This window comes from Tamandua tetradactyla, chromosome 19 (assembly GCF_023851605.1).
Source record: "Tamandua tetradactyla isolate mTamTet1 chromosome 19, mTamTet1.pri, whole genome shotgun sequence".
In the NCBI taxonomy this organism is placed as follows: domain Eukaryota; kingdom Metazoa; phylum Chordata; class Mammalia; order Pilosa; family Myrmecophagidae; genus Tamandua; species Tamandua tetradactyla.
This window is the reverse complement of record NC_135345.1, coordinates 28,197,358-28,221,585: the sequence shown is the minus strand read 5'-3', so window position 1 is coordinate 28,221,585 and position 24,228 is coordinate 28,197,358. Positions and strand designations below refer to the sequence as shown.

At 36.9% G+C, this 24,228-nt stretch overlaps 1 long non-coding RNA gene across 15 annotated transcripts in view; it reads right to left on the bottom strand.

The window, feature by feature from the left end:
• LOC143663535 (uncharacterized) overlaps window positions 1-24,228 on the bottom strand; it is a 550,609-nt gene that overhangs the window by 459,507 nt on the left and 66,874 nt on the right. For 4 of the 15 annotated variants that reach the window (XR_013166002.1, XR_013166004.1, XR_013165995.1 and 1 more), the window contains exon 3: window positions 19,601-19,722. The exons of 10 other annotated variants lie outside the window; for them this stretch is intronic. This is a non-coding gene — a long non-coding RNA (uncharacterized LOC143663535). Of the gene's footprint in view, window positions 1-3,328; window positions 3,473-19,600; window positions 19,723-24,228 lie in introns of those variants that run through there. One more of the 15 variants, XR_013166008.1, reaches the window with a different exon arrangement.

Below are 24,228 nucleotides of genomic sequence, written 5' to 3'. Positions count from 1 at the left end.
GTGCCTGTTCCAGCATTACCTCATTGAAGAAGCCTTTCTTAGCCAAACAAATTAAACCTGCTTGCATTATTTGCTATCTTTTTATACTGCATCTCTATTCTTTAGTATTTATAACTACCTGAATGATTGTAAATGCTCTTTTTATTATTACTATTATCTGCCACACACCCATTTATAGGTCTATAAAGTCAAGGACTTTTTCTATCTTGCAAACTGCATAAATGCCTGCTCTTATGACTGGAATGTGCAAAAGCTCAATATATTTTTGAATGAATGTATAAGTTAATGAATTGTGGATACTCTGTTTTTTCCATTAATATATATCAATACAATATACTATGACTTAGTCGTATGTGTCATGTAACAACATTAAATATAATCATATTATTGCAACTTGAAAAAAAACATGATTAACTGTTCTTTTGAGCCTTATTATCCTGGAATTTCTTTGAAAAATGATCAATATGTATTTCTCTCTTTACTGTTCTTACCTTGCTTACATTTTTTTGGATTAATATTTAAATAAGTATCTCCCATTGCTGCTAGTTTGGGGGTCTATTTCTACATGGATCAATGTTCACATTACAGGAATTCATGCCATAACAGCATAACTAATTTTACCAGGTACTAAAATTACAGTGCAACTCTCCTCCAGTGGATTCAAGCTATTGTTTGATATTTCTTTTAAAGTGACACTACTTATAGTAATATAATACCATTAGAGAACTTAGAAGAGCTGAACTCAGCTTGTCCTATCACTAATTGCCCCAATAGGCTGCAGTATTTTCATTTTTACACAGAGTTAACATAAATGTTAATGTGGAATTTTAATTATCCTCTAGAGGCTATTGTTTCTTTTTACTGTTACTGTATTCCAGCAATTCTGCTTTGTTCTCCCCAATTTGTATTTCTCCTTTGCAACCTCAACTTGACACTTCTGAATATACTGCCTTGTCTTTCATCATCTCACTATACACACACAAACCCACACACACACTCCTACCTTTTCCTTCAATGTTTGGCATCTGTTTCTGTCTTTGTAGATTGATTTTACAGTAATTACAAGCAAAATTTTGTGTTGTTTTCTTCTGATTGATAAAATACCCAATCACCTCGTCTTTGATTCCTAATAGTCCTAGGAGGCTCCTCTTTTCATGCCTAGATTACTTAAAAGAAGACAAATATTCAAAGAAAAAATAGAGGATTCCTATAGAAACTTATCCATCTTGTTATAGGAACGGTTCCTCATATGACTAATAGTATACAGGAATGATAGAAATTATTATTCTTTTTAATTCTCCCAAGGTGGTTTCATAACTTGTACTAGTCCAAATGCATTGGAGAGAAATTAATTAATTACATTTGATGGATGTTTAGAGCATTAGTTCTCAGTCCTTTAGTAGAAAATATCTGTTGCAAAGATTACATTTGTTTTTGTACTTCTAGTAGCACATCTTTTAAATCCTAGGGTAATAAGGAAATTTAGAAAACAGCAAGATCACTTTTAACTTGGCCTGCATATATTCTCTGTAATCAATTTGATCAAAACCTTGCTACAAGAAATGCCTTCATTAAGTTTTTAAAAATAAAGTGTGCATTTTCACACACTATTGAGTTGAAAATTCTTTCTACTGTTTTTTTGCAAAAACTGTAATACTGATTCAAATTGTTTCATCAAATTAATTTTAAAATTCAGAAGAGATTATCAATTTTCTACGTTTGCATTATGTTCTTTAGTAAGGCAACAGAAAATGTTTTAAAAATGCACTGAGTACCTCCATATGCACTGTATGTTGTTAGGTAGACAAGGTGGGAACATAAAAATGAATAGATACCCATGTGGACTCAAAGAGTTTCTACTCAGGGTTTCTGTTCTCTCCTCATTTAGAAAACATAAAATATTCACAGCTGGGCTCATAAATGTGCACTATACAAAGAATTGGAACTGAGAAAGATTTTCCTCCTCTTTCTTTTCACTATTTCAAGTATTGAGCAATTACAACTCTTACTATACAATAATAACACTAATAATAATAGCAATTATTCTTTCTTGATCTTTTATTATTTTCTATGCATCGCACACATATTGGTTTAAGTGAGCTTCAATCTGAGATAAAGTCTTGTTATACTTAGTTTAGTTAAATTATACATCACTGTTAAAAGTTTGTAATTTTGCTTTGTTTTTTCTTCATTTTCAATTTTCAGTTAACAAACCTATTCTTTTGTGAAATCAAAAAGAAAGCAAAAAGTGTTCAAATGAAAGCCCCATTTTTTAGTATTGAAATCAACAGGAGAAAGTAATTGTTAGGTCTGAAGACTAGGACCCCCTTGCCCCCATGATGTGATCTACCTCTGGTAAATATTTCAAACAGGTTCCCCACCCTAACCTGTACCTTTTCAGGTTCCAGCAGCTGCCCTCTTATAATAACACCCCAGAGGCAATTACAACCCGGCATGCTTCAGGCAGCACTTAAATTTTAACTTTATCAGTAAAGTATTGCGAACTCCTAACCTAACCCCCTAAATCTAAAAACTAGACAATAGAAACTTACCTAAGACTTGCCCCTAGCCCCCAACCTTAAGCCAAAAAACCATATTCCCTGCCATCTTGGTACAGCCGTTTTGCTCTCTCTCAAAACCCTTCCCGGGCAGCTGTTTCTCCCTGAAATAAAGCCTTTGCCTGAACTCCTTGTTCCATCTAATTCCTGATGACTTTGCTGAGTTTGCCTTTCAGTAACCTGTCCAAGTGTCACAAAAGCTTTTCAGTGCTCATTCTTTTCTCTCAATTTCTGTACTCGTGTTGCTGAACTGTAATAATTGCAATGGACAGGACAGACTCCAGACCACAATTTGAGCATCATCGCAACAAAACATGCTGAAAATTGCAGTACTTTTTTGAATGAAGAACAAATAAAATGTTTCCGATCAATGCCAGTTTGTCTTAAGGAAACCTCTTTTATTTTCAAGCAGCATTCATAAATTCATGCAAAAAAGTCGTTTTCTCCAGAAAAATAATGGGAAAAGAAAAAACATGCGTGTCAGTGTTAAGCTGAAAATAGACTCTGAAAATCAAGGTACAGAGTAAGTTAATTGAGTGACATGACACGTGTGGGAGCAGAACTGAAAGAAAGTTGCTGCTTAAAGAAAAGTGGCAGGGAATCAGTTTATATATCAGCTTAGAATAAAGAAAGGATATGGGGTAACAGGGACTGGGGGGCAAGGAGGACGTGAGCTATGTGAGTTGTCTGGGGCAAGGCATTTTTGGGTGCTGGAAGTCTGCCAAAACTGCCAAGACAGAATGTTTGTATAGGAATGGGCTTATTTGGTGAAGATGAGCAGACTTGCTGGACTTTATTACAGTTTCTCCTTTTCCCATGGAGGTGGGGTTCTTAATTATAGCACCACAAAGGATTGTTGGTATGTCAGCCTGCCTCAGTTACTTTCCTGTTTGTTTTTGTTTTTTTGTAGTTTCCTGGGTAAAAATGGAAGTTTAAGCAAATTAAGATGATTTAGTAAAGCTATTTACCATTCTAACTTCATATCAGCATGAGACATTACTGTAAGATCTAAAGTATCAATTTTCAGAAGACTGGGCCTTTTTTTGGAAGCATAAAAAGTTTAACAAGAGAAACCGAAACAGACTCTACTTTTAAAATGAACAGTTCCTCTGAAGGAAAAAGAATTACCTATAACTAGCAAAATAACCCCAAGTTTTAATTACATTGTAGATGCTTGCTCTTTCATGTTATTCTACTTAGCACCATGAAACTTAATTTATCAGTAGTCTCAATTTTTATTTCTTAGAAATGCAGGTTGTAACCATCAATTTTACTGTTGTGGAAAGGACACAGTCATTAGTACCAGATAAAAGTCAATGAAAAGCTTAGGTTGCCACAGATTTCACAAAACCCTCCTCAGAATCATGTGCTTGCACTATCAAAACAATTAACTCAGTAGTACTTGGACTTACAAAGGTCATTTGATTTTTGAATATTTTAGAAGACAGAAGACTAGATTCTCTGATGGATGATTTTTAAAAAATCAGTACATAAAGAAAAACTGCTCAAATTACTAATTTCTTCATATTAGGAAAATATTGACGCATGAAAAAATGGCCTTGTGAAAGACCAATCAAAGCCACTAACTACATAGGATATATAATAAGAAATGAACACTAAATATTAATTAAGTGTTAGATACCATTTAAAACATTAAATGTATATTAAGATACTACATCAAGATGAATCATTAAAATAATATTTCAAATAATTCTCATTGGGTTGACTTTAAACCCCAAACAGCCCTCAACACATTTCTGCAAAATATGTAAATAACCTAAACAGAAACTTAGCAAAGGAAAATTTTGCCTGAGTAAGTGCAACATTGTAAATGACTAGAATCCTGTGGTTTTATGAAACATTGGGTGAATCATGCAAGATTAAAATTGAACAATTTCTTGGGGGCATTATAATGATTCATTATCAATTTAATCCAGCAATTTTTTTAAAAAGTCATAATTATAGTGATTGAATCTGTATTTTTAATTTGTTTTCTGAATATCTGGTGTGTGAAGTTTAATTTGACAAAGAGCTGTTCCTGAAAAAAATGACATTTTGGGAAGAAATTTCTAAATCAAATATTTTTCCATTAGGCAAGGTGAAAGAAATCAATCCAAGGAATACCAGAAATAGGAGTAGTTACAATTCAAAATTTTCTCCTTGGAATATGTAGGGAAATTCTAACAAATACTGTTTATAAAATTCAAAATGGTAAAAACAGTGGAAGAGAAAGTTATATACACTGATGACTGCATTAGCAGGGTCACTGTTCTAATTAATTTGATTTTATTAATTTAATGTTCTCATGTTAAGAATTTTAAGTGCCAGTAAGAATCTTAAATTTTAATATGAAATTAATTCGCTTAGCAGTCAGAAAGAAAATGCACCAAATCTAGCATAGCACCTGTACTGTAAGACATTACTCTCAGTGGAAAAAGTGGATTAGAAAGATCCAGGAATCAATCCCTCCACCAAAACAACCACAGAACTGGTAGGAAATAACCAAATTCACCACCAGTGTCAAGGGGAGCACTGTGCAGCATCCAGGGAGGAACGGGAAGAGGAGGCTGGTAAATTGTGGTAAAGACCTGTGAGTTTCACCCTCCCTGCAGTGGCTACCATCCGCTTCCCCCCATGTTCACAGTGGCACAGCATGCAGATGTCAGGGTGGGACATAAACAACTGATCCTCCAAACTCTAGGGATGTGCAGTCTGATACAAGATCTCTTCCTTTATCAGCTATTTCAGAGCATTGGGGGTTGCTCTGAGGATAGTCATTCTTCCAGCCCCACTGGGGCAAAGGCAGCAGAGGAATCTTAAAGAGAGTAGCTTTCCTCAAAACTACAGAAAACATTAAAATGGCTGCATTAACTGGGCAAATGCTTAATTTAATAAAACGCAACCTCAAAAACCTTGGCTAAAACGCCTGGTGTCCTTGTTGGCCCCTTCCACCACCTCTCCACAACAGAGAATGGAGTCAGCTTGAGCTCCCACTGTGGGTCACTGGCCCTGACTAGACGGAGCAGAGTGGCATCTGTGTGTGTACATATATGCCAGTGCCAATCTGTCAGAGTTCTCCCAGAATTTGTCCTGGGGGAAGAGAAGCTCTTATAGACAGCTGGGACAATATGGGAAACAGCTGGGACAATGCGAAAAATAAATAAGTTGCAATGGCCTTGGGTAAAAGACTACCTGCTTTAAGTTACTCAAAAAAAAAGCACCCCAGTGGGCCATGGTGGCTCAGCAGGCAGAGTTCTTGCCTGCCATGCCAGAGACCCAGGTTCGATTCCCCGTGCCTGCCCATGCAATAAATAAATAAATAAAGCACCCAGGTGGGGGAGGACGTCTGTTCCAAAGGTATTCACTCAAATCCCTGTGGACTGTAAACAGGGAATTCCTGTGTTTTCTAATAAGAAAGGCCCAGGTGAAGTAGCAATTTCCCCAGCTCTGGCTACAAACAGACTCAGCTAAGACAGGGGAGGACCACATACTTCCTATTTGCCTCAGACTGATCTGTTTGATTGGAGGGCTAAGTTCTGAAGGGAACTACCAGTCAAGAAGAGCCAATTCGCAAAGAGAGTGAAAGGTGCCTTTTGTCTTGGTTTGTTTGTTGTGATTAACTCTTGGTTCTCAAAAGAATCTTTGCCATATCACTAGCTGGATACAAACTTTAAGGACATCCCAGGAGCTAAATCACAGAGTTAACACTTTGAAATATCAAAATGTACAATGTGCAACAAAAGATTACAAGACAAATAAAGAAACAGGAAATGACGGCTCATCCCAAGGAACAATATAAAAATGCAGAAACCGTCAACTAAAAGTACCAGACTTTGGACTTACCAAATAGAGACTTTAAAATGGTGATCACTGATATACTCAAGGAGATAAAGCAAAACATGGAGAAAAAAACTAAAGGATATGAGGAAAACAATGAATGAACATCATAGGAATCTCTCTAGAGAAACACTAGAGTTGGAGAACACAATAACTGAACTACCAAATTTCCTAGATGGTTTCAACAGAAGATTGGAGGTGGCAGAAAAAGAAATCGATAAACTCAAAGACAAGACAACTGAAATATTTCAGGCTGAAGAGCAGAAAGATAAAAGAATAAAAAAGAATGAATAGAGAGACTTGTGGGACACCATCAATCATACCAATATACCAATGACAGAGTCCCAGAAGGAAAAGACAGAAAGAAACGGAAGGAAAATGCAAAGAAATAAAGGCCTTAAACTTTCAAAATTTAATGAGAGACCAATATGCACATTCCAGAAGATGAATGAAACCCAAACAGGATAAATTTAAAAAGAACCATGCCCAGACACATAATAATCAAATTGTCTAATGCCCAAGAACAAAGAGAGAGTTCTGAAAGTTGCAAGAGAAAAGGAACGAGTTATGTACAAGGGATTGTGTTCTGATTTCTAATCAGAAATGATGGAGGAAAGAAGGCAGTGGTATGAAATATTTAAAATATTGAAAGAAAGCAATTGTCAACCAAGAATTTTATATCTGGCAAGACTTTATTTTCAAAATTGAAGGCGAGATTAAGCATTGCTAGATAAACAATTGCTGAGGGAAACTGACACCACTAGACCTGTCCTATAAGTAATCCTAAAGGGAGTTTTTCAGACCTAAAGAAAAGGACAATAGAGAGTGGATCAAAGCAGCATAAAGAAATAAAGACCTACAAAAAGTTAACAATATGATAAATTATAAATGCCTGTACTATTGTACTGTAGTGTTTAATTCTTACTTCCTACAGGTGCTAAAATGAAAATGCATAAAAATATAATAAATTTATGGATTTGAACATACAATGTACAAAGATATAATTTGTAACAGGTTCAAAAAAGTGGGGGACAGAGGAGTATAGAACAATGTATGTGTATGTTATTGAAGATAAGTTGGTATCAAATAATAGTTACAGATTTAGGACATTAAATTTTAATCCCATGTAGCAACAAAGAAAAGAAATGAAAAATATATTCAGAAAGAAATGAGAAGGGTCTTGAAATGGTACAATACAAAAAGCCAAGTTCATTTTAAGCACTCAAATTAATACAGTAAAATGTCTTTAGACATAGAAACCTGGGTTAATCCACCACTCAATTACCACATTCACCCTTAGATGAACAAGCTGCTATTAATTAACTTTATAAGAATTTTAGGTCAAATATGAGGCTACTTTTAAACAACAGAGATAGAGATATTGTTCTTACAAGACTATTTGTTTTGATAAAGCACCATTTCTCCTATCAAATGACTTTTAAATAATCCCTTACATTGTACATAAATATCTCTTTTGAGAATTATTAACAGAGACCAACATTCATATGGCAAGGAAGTCCAAAGAGAAGGCATTAATTTTGGACTAAGTACTATAAAAGGTGTTTTGGGGTCTGTTTTTTTCCCTAATTTCTCCTTATTTCTTCTCTGGATTAATATCATTCAGTTTCAACGCTCAACTTGTAGATTCCTGCCAATTAGTGTATTATCACTAGTACTGGCTAAATAATAAGCACTTTTCCAAGACAATGAGGTATAATAAAAAATTCAGATATTAAATTATAATAGCTTTGGGTTTCTGCTCTTCTAAGTACTAGCTATGATGATTGTAAATTATTTAAATACATATTCCAGGACTTCCACTTAAAAGTGTTGGTTGATTCCATAAGCTTGTAGCAAGTTTGAAAATACATACTTAAAACAAAACAAAATAAAACAAACAAACAAAAAACTCTGGGAGATTTGCAACCTTCTTTTACAGGTAAGGGGCCTTTAGCCCACTTCTGGGGACTTGTTAACATATGAAATCACACCACTTGTCGTTGACAGGGCTGAGGTTAGCATCCTGGATCCAGGTTCAATTTTCTATTTACTGTCTCATTATATAAAGCTCTGGACAATTTTGCTTCATTTGCAGTGGGGATAGGATTAGGTGGCTAGAATCTTGAATCTTAGTTTTTATTCTGATAGAAGTCATTTTTTGCATGATTTTAATTTTCTTCCTTTCTACCTCAAAGTTTCCTTTTTTTTCCTCCTTTTTCTACAGTCATGTTTCTTTTCTTAGCTCGAACCTACGCCATCTCTATTCTTGATGCTGCCTTTCTCTCCATCCCCAGGACAGGTATGCCATTACCCATCTCCTCTCTTTCTTATATTTAAAACTTCCATGCTTCAGGTTTGTATATTTATTTTTCCCTTCATTCCTTGAATATTTATTGTGCATTTATGATGTACCAAGCACTGTGCTTGGCCCTGGAGATACTGATGAACAAGACAGATACAGTTTCTGCTCACATTGATTTTTGCATTCTAGTGAGGACTAGTCTAGAAGCAAATCAGCAGGTTCTAATTGTGCTGTTTGCCCTGTGTAGATTTCCAGAGACAGAGTCTCCGTATTAGCGAGGTCCTCCAGTGATTGTGTGCACATTAAAGCTTGAGGGCCCTTAACAGAGGAAAGTAAGAGCCTCAAAGTTTATAAACAAGTAAATATCTCCACTATCCCAAAATAAATATCTTTTTAAAACCCCCATTCTTTTCAAATCAGATTTCTCAAATGGTTCATACCTTTTCTTCTATTTCCTCAGTATATGTTTCTATCAAACTGTACTCTTTCGGTTTGGGCATTTTTTGGTTTTCCATGCTACTCTCTAAACTTGGAATGCACTACATTACCTGCCAAGGTCCCTCTAAGGATAGGGAGAGGTGATACATTTGGTAAGTGGGATTCAACTACATCCTGAAAGGCTGCAGAAGGGTTGACTTTTAGGGCCAAATTTGGAAGCTAATGGCGGCTATACAGGCAAACGGATGTTCTACAAGCACTAAAAAAAGAATAAAAATTATGCATGGTTAGAAAAATGTAAAAGTCTGTGATTTCAGGAAGCTCATGAAGGTTGCAGCATTGGGAATTTAGTGGGAAGTAGTGGAAGAGAGAGTCAGGAGATCAAGGTGCAAAGGTAGGAATTGATGATGAGAAACCCTGAGCTGGGAGCACACGTTTCAACTTGTGTTGAGAGTTTCTTGATCAATATCTATGCATTTAATATATTTTTTCTCTTTTTATTCTGCTCTAATAGAACAACTTCATGCTAACAGAAAGAAAAGTGTTTATTTGCTGGGAAAAGATATCTTATTAAAATTTAAATAAACTTCAGCTGAAAACTAGTGACAACTTGTCAAAATGAAGTTTCAGATTAGAGATGTAAGGTTAAATAAGTGGTTTTATATTTTTCTCATATGTCATAAAATTATCAATATGGTGAATATATTTTTCCATATATAGAACTCATATAGGACTTTAAGCAGACATTGCTTCTGCAATTCCTGTGATTTAATAAAGATATTCATAGACACTACTATTGTATGAACCTGTTTATTATTTGGCCATTTTTCAGATTTATAAACAGCTTTCTTCTTTATGCACTACCTTGTCAAATGTTATAATAAAAGATATATTATCAACTTGAACAATAACAAGTGACTCAATTACATTTTTATCAAGTGACAAAAAAAAATTAAAGAATAGTGCCCTTGACCAAGCATAAAACATCTTAGATTCTAATGAATAAAGATTATATACAAATTCATTTTATGGAGAGGGGAGTCATTTCCATGGAGTAATATACTGATGTAAATTCAGTACATGGCAAAGTAGATTTTAAAAAACTTGACATAAAATTCTGTGTACCACTGGTGGAAGACTGAGCATATATATATTTTTGTTGTCATTAACATTTGGGTAGTGTGCTTTTTAGAGAGTATTTTTTTCCTGCTGTCCTGAGTTATCATACATGTTGCCCTAGAATTTGAAGGACTAAAGCAAATGGGCCAAGTGTTATAAAAACGGAATCCATGAGACATTAACTGAAAAATGGATATTCCCCCAGGAAAATAGAATAACTGATCAACTTAACTTTGAGGAACACAATAGTAAAATATAAAATAAAATAATGTAACATGTTGTGCTGGTTTGAAAGGATGTATGCACCCTAGAAAAGCCATGTTTTAATCCTAATCCCATTTTGTAAAGGTAGCCATTTCTTCTGATCCCTACTCAGTATTGAATATTTGAAACTGTGATTAGATCATCTCCTTGGAATTGTGACTTAATCAAGAGTGGTTGTTAAACTGGATTAGGTAGAACTGTGGCTCCACCCATTCGGGTGGGTCTTGATTAGTTTACTGGAATCCTATAAAAGAGGAAACATTTTGGACAAGTAGAGATTCAGAAAGAGCAGAGAAGAACGACATAGCCACGAAAAGCAGAGAGCCCACAAGTCAGTGACCTTTGGAGATGAAGAAGGAAAATGCCTCCTGGAGAGCTTCATGAAACAGGAAGCCAGGAGACGAAGCTAGCAGATGACATGTGTTTGCCATGTGCCCTTCCAGATGAGAGAGGAGCCCTGACCGTGTTCACCATGTGCCCTTCCACTTGAGAGAGAAACCCTGAACTTCATCAGCCTTCTTGAACCAAGGTATCTTTCCCTGAATGCCTTAGATTAGACATTTCTATAGACTTGTTTAATTGGGACATTTTCTCGGCCTTAGAACTGTAAACTAGCAACTTATTAAATTCACGTTTTAAAAGCCATTCCATTTCTGGTATATTGCATTCCAGCAGCTAGCGAACTAGAATACATGTTAAAGAAGTTTGAAGATGTTTATCTTATAAATATATATATATACAAACTATATATATACATAGTTTATATATAAAAAAGTATATATATAGTTTATATATAAAAAAGTATATTATGTATATATATATATATATATATATATATATATATATATATATATATATATGTATGTATATAGTTTGACCTTAGAATTATCATTCACTGAAAGGAAAAAATGCCAAAAATGCCAAAAAAAGGGAAAGCTTCTCTTTCAGATTAAAACATTTTATATGCTTTATACAGGTTTTGAAAAGTAGATTTTCAACTCTGTACATATCTAATAAAGAATAGAATTTGAATGGTTCTATTTTTATCTGTCTTATTTAGAATCTGTTTAAGAACAATTCACTCTGACATTAAAAAAGCTATTCTTTTAAACACTAAATTTAGTCCCCAATGTATATTCTAAAGGTCTATATATAAATAGTGAAAGATGACACTATTCCTTTGTCTGGAGTCTTTTTCTCTCTGGAAACCATTTTATATTAATAATTGTCTCGCAACCCCAATTTACCAAATTTCATCATCTGCAATTTAATTACAGTTAATAACAGGGAATATGTCTAATTAAAGATCAGTCTTAAGATCTGCCTATAGTATTAGTTAGATACATGGCAAGGTTGAAAGTTAACTGTTTTTCTGATAGTTCATCCATAAGAGTTTATTTAGGATTATTGAAATCTTTAAAGTAACCATTTAATAGGCCTATTTGTTTTTTAGCAGAGTTCACTTAATAATGAGAAAAAATAGACATTCCTCTTCTCTTCACATTTTTGGGGTTTGCTACCACATAATAGAAAGATATTTAATTTTAAATATTTTATAATATTGTTACTTTTTTCCTTTAAAACAGGCATAGAACCTGAACCTTCTCCCAGAAGACTTCTTTCACTTTCTTTTTCCAAAGTGTGCTAGTTCTTTTCTGATGGTGGGCTAAAGCAGAGAGATTTGCATTCTCCTCCTTTCCTGAGAAGGTAAGTTCCAAGGTAAAGCTGAGTTTTAATAGAAAGGCTTTTTTTTTTTTTTTTTTTAACTAATGGTACCTCAGGACAAAGCATATACATGGACAGTGGGAGAAAAGGCAGTGGAAAGGTAGAAGCTGGGATTTAATCTGGAACGAAAACAGAAGAATATGTGTTAGATGATAGTTCAAGAAACTTCAGCTAATGTAATGTTCAGCCAACAGTATAGCATAGCGGTCAACAAACTTTTAGTGTAAAGGACTAGATAGTGAATATTTTAGGCTTTGTGCGATTTTATAATTTTGAGCATGAATTCACATTTACTGAAACATATAATAAATAAATATACCCTGGGTATTAGCCATGCTATTAGTGCTTTAATTGAAGCCATGGTAAATAAAGTAAGATTTTTCTGCCAACATTTTGCAATTTCATAGAGGGAAGAAAAGGCCAATTCTCACAAAATAACAATAAAATTATAATATGGTTTAAGGCATTTGTTAAGTACTGTCTCTGGTAATAGAGCTTAGTTTTAGTAGGATTGAAGTAGAGGTAGAACAAACAGAAATTTAGCTTCAGCTATTGCTTGGATACCAAGGGAAAAAAACAGCATTTTAGGCAAGGAAGGCAATGTGAGATCAGAATGAACTTGGCACATTCACGGGAGAACCAATGCAGTATAGCATCTAAAAGCATGGACTCTAGAGCCAACAATGCTTGGGTTAAATCTTAGCTTTGAAACTTATCAGCTGTGTGACCTTGGGTAAATTGCCCCAACTCTCCTTTAACTTCCACATGTATAAAAAAAGGAAGATGATAGCTCACTATGTGATAGGTTTATTGTAAGCATAAAATGTGTCGATATTCATAAATGCTCAAAAGAGTTCCTTGCACTTACTAAGCTCTAAATAAGTGTTTTCTATTATTATTATTATCACTCTTAGTGTTATTAAACCACAAGTTTGCTTTAAGCAGTTAGTTATATTTGTTGACTCCAGGGAACTTAAACTAATTTCCCTCTGTATCTGAAGACTATTTTAAGAAAGAACAAAACAGCTTAATCACGTAAAATAAAGAAAACAGCATCTCTCTGTTTTCCAAAACCCATCAGACACAAAATGAGCAAATAGCTTAAATCCAAAATATTTGGGGAGGAAGGGTATTCAGATGAAACCACTGCCCAACACACAAACATGGATCATGCATGGCTAAGACGCTTGGGATATTCATGTCCTCCTTTCTGTTCCCAGATGTGTGCAAACTGTGGGCTTATTTTGTTCTTGTTTTGTAGCGTGCTGTTTTTAATCTTTTATGTGTGGAAAAGCAATTGTTCACATGGTGAGCATTAATGAATGATGTATATATTCTATATTCTCTCTTTCTTTCACTGTTTGTGAGAAAGAGAGAATGAAAATGAGGGAGGCAAGTGGGGAATAGAGACAGACAGACAGAGAGACAGAAACAAAACAGGATTTGGTGTGGTAAGAAAGTCAAATATACCAATCCTGTGTATTTCCCTTTGGCCAAGAAGAATGATTTCTAACCACTACTAACTAACAAATGCAGCTTATAAATGCCCAGCAATTCCTTCCAGGATAGTTCTTCACAAAAAGGACAGCTTAGTTTGTAATTCTAATATTAACAAAAGTAAATACAACCTGATAGAACTTATTTACAAGAAGCAAAGTATCATTTCTATGTCAGTATACTGAATTTTACCACCTGCGGGTTTTATATACTCACAGCTATTTTTTCCTTAACGTTATTATTCCCTCTTTGGAACCCAGATACTCATGAAACAATCATTGTCAATACAGAAATAAGTCTATTATCATAATAACAAGAAGTAATGATAGAATATAATTAATATTTGGTTAGAATATACATATCTACTGCAATGCTTAGATGGACTTCAAATTATGAATAATTTTTCAGTTGGATATGATTTGTGAGGCTGAAAGACTACATTTATTGAGCACCTCAATGTATCATTTCCAGCTATGTGAGTTACAAAACCATGTCATTTAATCTACACCAATCCCATAAAATTTATACGTTGCCATCGCAACTTGTTGCTTTCAAATTGCACCTTTTAGCATCTTCAAATACTGAATGAATTCTCAGTAGATCTTCTGTGTTTTGTGTTCAGTTGCTTTGGTAATCTGTTGCCTTTCCTATCTTTCTCGCGGACTGTCGCATAGACCCCCAAGTTGCAAACTCTAGGCAATTCCTTAATACAAGCAGCTCTAGCTACAGCATAGAACAAGAGTGACTTCGTTGCCTTTGGTGCTCAAAGAGCACTCACACTCAAATACAGTCTACCACAACTCTACCACCCCAATGGATAACTGTAACCCAACTGTAATATTGGAATTTTGATGAGAGTGACTTGGATTTGGTACCACAGAGATATAATTTTTCCCTTATTTTTAACCTTAAATGCAGTATAATCTTACATTTTGCTTATTTTTTCCTGCTGAAATAACTGGCATGAATCTATACACAATCACATCCTTTGTCTATTTATATATGTGGAACCTATTTCCCTTCCATGTTCAAATGTCATGAATATTTATGAGCAGAGATAGAAGCAGTAAAATAAAATGAATTGGCTTGAGCCAAACACTATTCTGCGATCTTTTCCAGTTCATTCAACTGACTGCCACTTGACCAAGACCTCACTCAAATGAACTTACACATTAAACTACTCACTGAAAAATTGATTTCCCAAATGTTTTCCAATTACAAAGTCACATGGAATTTCACAGAAGCATTTTGCAAAACAATCAGTGTTGGTAAAACTTTTAATTTTGACCCCAAATATTTCAGATTAAAAGCCAGTATTGTCTGTTGGTACTCAGGCCCTCACATCCCTTCCTATAGTGTATTGTTAAATGGGCCACATTTTTTTTACCTTAAAAATTTATATTCTCTCCATTGAAAGGTAAGATGAGAATCCTTCCACTGGCCATTTCTGGGCATGTGATTGTAGAGTCTCCTGGTGGGTGAAGGGGCTCATTACTCCAGTATCAGGAGCGACCATTTGACTTTCTTTGGTCAATAATATGTGGGCAGAAATGATAATGTCCATGCCAAGCAGATTTTACTACCCTGTATGTACTTCTGCTATCTTGCCTTCTCCCTCTACCATGAATACAGCTTGTCTCAAAGGTCCTCTTCTCTCAAAGTCAAGTTGCAGGATAAGAAGCATAAAACTGAGACATATGAGGCTCCAAGCTGATAATGTATGACATGAGTGAGAAAGAAACCAGTGTATTTGTAAGCCTTTGAGATTTGGGAATTGTTGCTGAATCATAACCTAATAAAACCGACACTGGAAATGGGATGTCTTATAAGAGAAACCTAAACAATGTGGTAATGGCTTTAGGGCTAGGGGTTAGATGAGGCAGAAACTGCTACTGAATGTTTGAAAAATAGCTACATCATATTATAAACAGACAAAATATTTTTTAGAACTCTCACCTGGGATGATCTGTAAGGCAGACAACATGGTGAATAAAGTATGACTTTTGGCAAAGAGGTTGGAATAAAAAATGTTACTGATGAGATTTAGTTGTTGTTGGCTACATTTCACAAGCTACTACTAAAAAGGGAGATTGGCTTAGGAAAAAGAGTTGGCTGGTTTGCAAGAAGTGGGAAAAGACAGGATCTAGAATGTTCAGGACTTGCAAGGAGAGGTATGCAATAGGTAAAAAATAAGTTAAGTTTCAGCCACAGGGCAAAGATCAAATCCAGGATGTAGTTGTCAGTGACCTTTGTTAAGATTTCTGAATGCTATAAAGCGGCACCCTATACACACCCTTGAGATCATTTTAGATAGACAATCCGTGTCAGAGAAAATAGACCAAGGGTGTAGCACTCCCCTTGAAGACTGATAAATTTAAATGATCTGTATCTTAGTTTAGAGAGAAACATCTCAAAAAGAATTGTGGATCAGACTATTAGAAAAATTAGCTTAATTGGGATCAAAAAATAAGAATGTGGCAGAGATTTTGAGTGGGTTGTACTGCCAAAAAAGCTACAGGCCTGAATTAAAAGATATTGTGACCATTCAAGATAGAAAATAAACCCTAGACCTGCCAGGTTTCCATGGTAGAATGGAGCCAAACAAATCTTTCAGCAGCTAAAGAAATCAGATTATCCAAAACCCTCTTTATATGTGGCCAAGAAGGATAATGGAAAAGAACAGACTTCTCAGAAGAGAGATCCAAGAGGCTCTTGTCCATGGGAGACAAGAACTAAGGCCTAATCAAGAAACACTCCCTAACACCAGTATTAAAAGCTGCAGTAAAAGCAAGATTTTAGGATTTCTATGGATAAATAATGGCTGTATGCTTCCAGTTCTTCCCAATTCTGAATGGGAGTAAATCGTTATTGCCATCTTGTTTCTGTTTCATGTATTTTCAGGGTTTGGGGAACAGAATCTTGTTTTTTCCTTATGAAATTTTAGTTATCTTGATTAAGATGCACCTGATAAAGAGACTATCACAAGACCTTGGACTTTTAACCCATTACTCAGATGGAGTAGGGCTTTTGGTACTCTATATGAATGGGGAGTGTCCTAGTCTGCCAAAGCTGCCAGAATGCAACACACCAGAGACGGATTGGCTTTTAATAAAAGGGGATTTATTTAGTTCAAAATATATAGTTCTTCAGAGGAAAGGCAGCTAGCTTTCATCTGAGGTTCTCTCTTACACGGAAAGGCACAAAGCAATCTCTGCTGGCCTTCTCTCCAGGCTTCTGGATTTCAGCAGCTTCCCCCAGGGGTGATTCGTTGCCACATCTCCAAAGGTCTGAGCTGAACTGTGAGCGCTGAGATGAGGTATGTTGAGTTGCTTGGGTTGTGCTGTGTTGATGTCTCTCTTTTAAGCTTCCCATGAATTAAATTAAACATCATTCATTGAGGAAGGCATGCCTCAATCTTACAGACTGCAGATGTAATCAGTCATAGATGAGTTCGACAAGCTAATGATTCAAATCCACAGCAACAGAACTAGGCATATCACCTGGCCAAGTTGACACCTGAACCTCACTACCACAGGGAGAAAGGAAACAATTGAATATTCATGACCAAAACACAGGTCTGTGGTTCATGGAATTATTGTTTACAAATATCCCTACTTATTCTCCTCTTTTATCTGCCTCCCTCCTCCCCATTTACCTGTGAGAGAAACTTACTTCCTTTCCCACTGTCAGGTAAATTTTGATGCTTTCCTTTGGGGAGGATGAGATCCCTAACCACACTGTGAGACTTGGCCATATGACTCAACTGACCAATAGAATGTACACTGAAATGGCAAAGAGCAGTTCAAAGAGAAGTTTTAAAAACTATTGTGTGTTTCCATCAACAATCTTGCTCTTTCCAGTTTTTCCGATAATAGTATATACCCAATATATGCTATTCTTCCTGCCTGAAAAAGAACACACATGGAACAGAGCATCAACCATACCTAAGCTGCCAAATGTAACAAAAAGATATATGTCATAGTTGCAGAGCATTGATATCCTGGGGCTTTTGTTTCTATGCCAAAACCTAAAAAAGCTGACAAACATAAACTTAAGCCTGCAAGACTGAAAACCTGAAAATTGTTTCACCTGATCCCTTTCCAACTGGGTTCTTATTAATTAACTGCCAGTAGGAAGTATTTGCAAGAAATTAGAATGTATGAAAAAGGTAGAATACAGTGTTCTGTTTCTAGAAAAAGTCATTTGCAATTATGGCTCCTGGGTTCCTTCAATATCAAGAGAAATCTGATTTTCCCAGTAATATGACTTTTCACTCATCTGTACTTTCAGCCCCATGGCAGTGGCAGCTTCCTCTAGTGGTGATCCACTGCCTAAGGACAATAGTGGCCTGTGTTTTTACTGTGTGGTCTGGCCGTTTTATTTGTTTTTGCTTCCTTTTTATTTATTTTGCTCCTCTGGCATTTCTAATTTCTAACACTTCTATAACAAATGCCCTATATTAAGTCCCTTTCTGAAACAACTAGAGGAGATTGTTTGCAGGACTGGACCTGACTGATATAAACAACACCTCAATTTTGGAGAGTCTACTACAAGTTGATTAAAAATAATTGCCTTGGGCAGGCCACGGTGGCTCAGCAGGCAGGAATGCTTGCCTGGGATGCCAGAGGACCCGGGTTCGATTCCCAGTGCCTGCCCATGTAAATAAATAAATAAATAAATAAAATAAAAATAATTACCTTAAAGTATCTAGATCCTGGGGAATGGAAAAGAAGAGAACAGATGCAGAAATAAAACAGAGGAGAATACTTAACATATAAGGTATTGTGTGATAATGTATATTTGATCAACCATATGAGATGGTCATCACTTTCTAAACTATACTTATGAGGACACTTAACATATTAGTTTTCTCTAGAGAAAAAGAACCAACAGGAAATATCTATAAAATTATATCTTCTTCCTTAAAAGTCTTCAAATGATTGGATCAAATCCAACTGCTTGGATGCTCTCATTGCAGAGGACACACCCTTTGTTTATTGTAGATATAATCAGTCATAGGTGCAATCAACTGATGATTTATTAAACCAGCATTCTGGTTTATCAACCAGCAAAAAAATATCCTTGCAGTAATGGTTAGGCCAGTGCTTGCCTGACCAGAAAACTGGGTACCACCACCCAGTCAATTTTGCACCTGAACTTAACCATTATAGTCTAACATTTGTCAACTTGGCAACTATACACATCACCTTAAAACATACTTAATCACTAAACAGAACACAATAACAGGCATATGGTGTACCTAACAATAATTCAACTTTCCTGAGTACAACCAGAAATGCACTAAATATTTCCAGAATAGGGTGAAAGTCCTTAGGTAACATTCACTCTTAAACTTGATATCCTATAACTTAAATACTATAAAATGAACAATATGATTTATATAAGAAGAAAACAAGATATTTGCCTTATGTACAAATACAAACATACTCTTAACATGAAAACAAGGAAGAAATATTCACACCTCATAGTTCTCATTTCTGTAACTAGTCACATGGTCATAGTTCATATTCATAACTACCGTCTTCTATTACCCAGTCCATGTTTCCTTTACACTCAGCAAACACTTCTGCTGGCTGTGGTTCTCTGCCTGGTGGGGTGAACCAAACCTTCATTCCTGAATTTTCTGGGCCATTGGTAGTCCTGCCTAGATTGGGTTGTTGTAGTTTTCCATTGCCTTTCTTTAATCTTAGAGCATGGCATTACTAAGAGACGCCTTATAGGATCTCCTGTATTCCAGGAAAACTCTTCTTTACCTCCATTGTGTAGTTGCAGTCCTATTTCCCCTTGATAATCTACTGGTTGGGGATCAATCACCCCAACCAGTACAATAATCCCCTACCTTGGCTGTTGATTCATAGGCATAAGAAGCACAACGTGGCCAGGGGGCAGTCTTAACTTCCCATTCAGTAGAATCATTGTTGTGTCTCTTGGTAGGAGCACTCCTTCTTTTGGAACTAGGACCTGTAGACCAGAAGAGCTTAAATTTTCAGGGACAGGAAGCAAAAGTTTTTCTAGTGGATCACTAGGCATGATAATGGGTGGTACCACTCCTATTTCCACTGCTTGATTCATGGACCTCTGAATCCCAGCTGTGGGAGAAACCACATCCTAGGGTAGATGCTGGTTCAGAGCATACACAGTCTCCTGGAGAACATTTCCCTAGCCTGAGGCGTTATTGTGACCAAGTAGCACAATAACTGTGTCTTCAAAGGCCATTCCACCATTCTGTCAACCTAGCATGCCCCTAGATGATGGGGAACATGAAAAGACCAGAGAATTCAATGAGTATGTACCCATTCCCACACTTCATTTGCCAGGAATTGCATTTCTTGATCAGAAGCAATGTTGTGTGGAATACAATGATGGTGGATAAGGCATTCCATAAGTTCACAGATAGCAGTTTTGGTGGAAGCATTGCATGTGGAGAAGGCAAACCCATATCTAGAGTATGCTTCTTTTCCACTTAGAACAAATCACTATCTTCCATGATGGAAGTGGTCCAATATAATCAACCTGCCACCAGGTAGCAGGCTGATGACCTCATGGAATGGTGCCATATCGGGGACTGAGTGTGGGTCCCTGTAGCCAGGTCAGCCTTGGGGAAAGGAAGTCCATGTTGCAGAGCCCATCCATGCATGACCCCTGTTCCTACCACCATGTCCATTTTGTTCATGAGCCCATTGGGCATGACAGGATGGGCTGAGAAAAGAGGATGACGTCTATCCACAGGATGGATCATCTTATCCACTTGATTATTAAAATTTTCCTCTACTGAAGTTACCCCCTGGTACACATTCATTTGGGATATGAATATCTTCAAGTTCTTTGCCCACTCAGAAAGGTCTATCCATATACCTCTTCCCTAGACCTTTTTGTCACCAATTTTCCAATCATGCTCCTTCCAAAACCCTGATCATCCAGCTATGAGTCAGTACACAAATGAGTCAGTACACAAATGCACCTCTAACCAATTCTCCTTCCAAGCAAAATGAACAACCAGCTGCACTGCTCAAAATTTCCGCTCACCACTGTCCTTTAAGAAGTCTCACAATGGCGTTATAGTTTTGCAGCTCTCCACTTCTAAGTAGTTCCTGCATAGCATGCAGAACCATCTGTAAACCAGGCCCGAGTTTTCTCTTCCTCGGTCAACTGATTGTAAGGAACTCCTGAAAATGCCATAAGTCTTGTTTGGGAAGAGAAGGTAATGTGGCAGGAGTGGGAGTCATGGGCATTTGGGCACTTCCTCATGTAACTTACTTGTGCCTTCAGGGCCTGCTCGAGCCCTATCTCTAATATACCATTTCTATTTTATGATGGAGTGCTACTGTGCATGCACAACTTTATGGCTTGGTAGGTCAGACAACACCCAGCTCATGATAGACAACTCAGGTCTCAATGTAATTTGGTGGTCTATGGTTAAGCATTCAGTCTCTCCTAAATCCCAGTAGCAGGTTAAAAGCTATTTCTCAAAAAGAGAGTAGTTATCTGCAGCTGATGATATTTCAACATGCCCCATACCACTGGACACCTAGAAATTTCATTTGAGGTGGAAGACCTTTGTATTTTGGTTGGATTTATCCCTCATCCCCTGACCAATAATGCCTTACCAATAAGTCTAGAGTAGTTGCTACTTTTTTCTCAATAGGTCCAATCAGCATGATATCATTAATATAGTGGACCAGTGTGATGTCTTGTGGAAGGGAGAAATGCTCAAGTTCCCCGAGGACAAGATTTTGACATAGGGTTGAGAGTTGATATACCCTGGAGGCAAGACAGTGAAGGCATACTGCTGGCCTTGCCAGCTGAATGCAAACTGCTTCTGGTGATCCTTACTGACAGCTATTGAGAAAAAGGCATTTGCCAGATCAATAACTGCATACCAGGTACCTGGCAGTGTACTGATTTGCTTAAACAATGATACCATCTGGGATCATAGCTGCAACTGGAGTACTACCTAATTAAGCCTACAATAATCCACTGACATCCTCCAAGTTCCATCTGTTTTCCACACAGGCCAAATAGGATATTTAAATGGGGATGTGAGGGAATTACCATCTTTCAAGTCCTTAAGAGTATCACTAATTTCTGCATTTCCTCTGGGAATATGGTACTGCTTCTGATTCCCTATTTTGCTGGGTAGGAGCAGTTCTAATGGCTTCCACTTAGCCTTTCCTACCATAATAGCCCTCACTCCATGAGTCAGAGAACCAATGCGGGGATTCTGCCAGTTGCTGAGTATGTTAATTCCAATTATGCATTCTGGAACTGGAGAAATGACCACAGAATGGGTCCAGTGGGTCACTGAAGATGGACCTGAGGTAAAACTCTATTGATCACCTGGCCTCCATAAGCTCCTACTCTGACTGGTGGAGCAGAGTGATGCTTTAGGTCTCTTGGAATTAGTGTCACTTCTGAGCCAGGGTCTAATCATCCCCCAAATATCTGACCATTTCCTTTTCCCTAGTGCACATTCACCCTGGTAAAATGTCATAAGTCTCCTTGGGGAAGGCTGGGAGGAAGATTAGCAGTGTAAATTTTGGGCAGTATAAAAGGTCCTTCCCCAAAGAAACCCAGCCTCATTTAAGGGGCTCTGGGTCTGTAAATTGCTTCCAGTCTGGGAATTGATGAAGGGGCCATGATTCTCTGTTTTTATAATTCAAGTTAGACTTCTGTTCACTGGACCTAGAATTCTTCTGCTTATACAGTTCAAACAATAATTTAACAGACTGTGCATCTATTTTACTTGTAGGTACCTCATGATCTACTAGCCAATGCCATAAGTCTCTCTGCAAGTCAGATTATTTTGACTGCTGCTTTGAGTCTGCTGTCCATTATGGTGGCCATGCCCACCTTGTCTATGGTGATTAACTGTCACCAGATAGCTTCTGACAATGCAGTATCTGATCATTCCCATTGTGTTTAAAGATTCTAGCTCAGTAACAACAGGTCCCACAGTAATATCTGACCGATAGAGAAGGACAACTATAGAGCTCTTCAGAGATAATGGAGCTGGTCTCATGAATTTATTTTTCAACGTTTTGGTGAAAGATGTGTCCTCTGGACATTCCTGAGGTGTGTGAGCATGTCTTCTATGATAAATCTACTTTAACATTCCAATCTCTCTAAGTCTCTGGATACCCTCATCTACATTATATCAGGGCAGTTCTGGTATTTCAACCTCAGGTAATGTCAGCCACCTTTTAGTCCATATTTTAGCCAACCATCCAAACAAACTGTTGATGCCCTTTCTAAGCCCTCCAGCTACAACATTGAATGCAGAGTCTCTGCTTAGTGGACAGCTACAACAATGAATGCAGAGTGTCTGCTTAGTAGGCTCATATCAATAAATTCAGCTTGATCCAACTTTATATTCCTTCTATCATTATCCCCTACTCTTTTTTTTTTTTTTTTTTTTTTTTTGCATGGGAAAGCACCAGGAATTGAACCTGGGTCTCTGGCATGGCAGGCAAGAATTCTGCCATTGAGCCACCATCACATCTCCCTATCCCCTACTCTTAATATCCATTTCTAAACATATTCCCCTGATTTCTATCTATACAGATTGAAAAACTCATGCATTTATTTTGGAGTACAGCATACAGCCTCATGAGTCACGCTTTTTACCTCATCTTTTGGGGCCTGTGGGACTTCAGTCTGGTTACAGGTCTTGAAGAAAAGAGTGGTGGTGGGAATGAGTCATAAAAAGAATTAGAAGCATCTTTCAAGTCAATTACCTCAGGGCATTCCCTGGCAGTTTCATCTGGTGAAACAGGATTAAGCTCTCCAGACAGAAGAGTTTCGCCGATTTCCCCAAGGAAGGTGGTAACACGTTTAGCAGGCACTGAAAGATTCATCTCTTTAGGTGGAGGATGGATGGCAGACTCCTCAGGGTATACCACCAGGAAGCTCTTTACTCAGGGCAGGCTGGAGGTAAGAAGGCTGTTTCCTCGGGACAGACCATTATAGGTCCATCTAGCAAAGACTCAGCAGAATCCAGGGTTTCCATGATCCCATCATTATCAACATATCTGTCCCCATCCCATGTTTCATAATCCCATTCTTCTCCAGTCAAAACCCTTACTTTAACAGCAGACACCTTGCAAGGTTGAGAATTTAGTTTAATTTGTACTTTTGCTACTCAGACAATGAGATTCTGGGTCTGGATCTCAAGTCTGTAACCATAGGAAGAAAGCTTTTCTTTTAGGGTCTGCATAGAAACTTTAATATCTTTCATAGGGCATTTAAATTGCAAATTTAAAGCCTTCAGTTCATCCCTTTCTTTCATAATTGTATCCAGCATATCTAACAACAGCCAGCCAACATCATTATACCTTTTAACTCCACAAAACCCCAGTAAGATGTCAAAAAAACTCTCACTCAAGGCCTTGCCTTATGTAACTATACAATCAGCAAAATCAAATGATGACATTTTGTGTACCTCTATTGCCAGTTCACTCCATGGCCTGT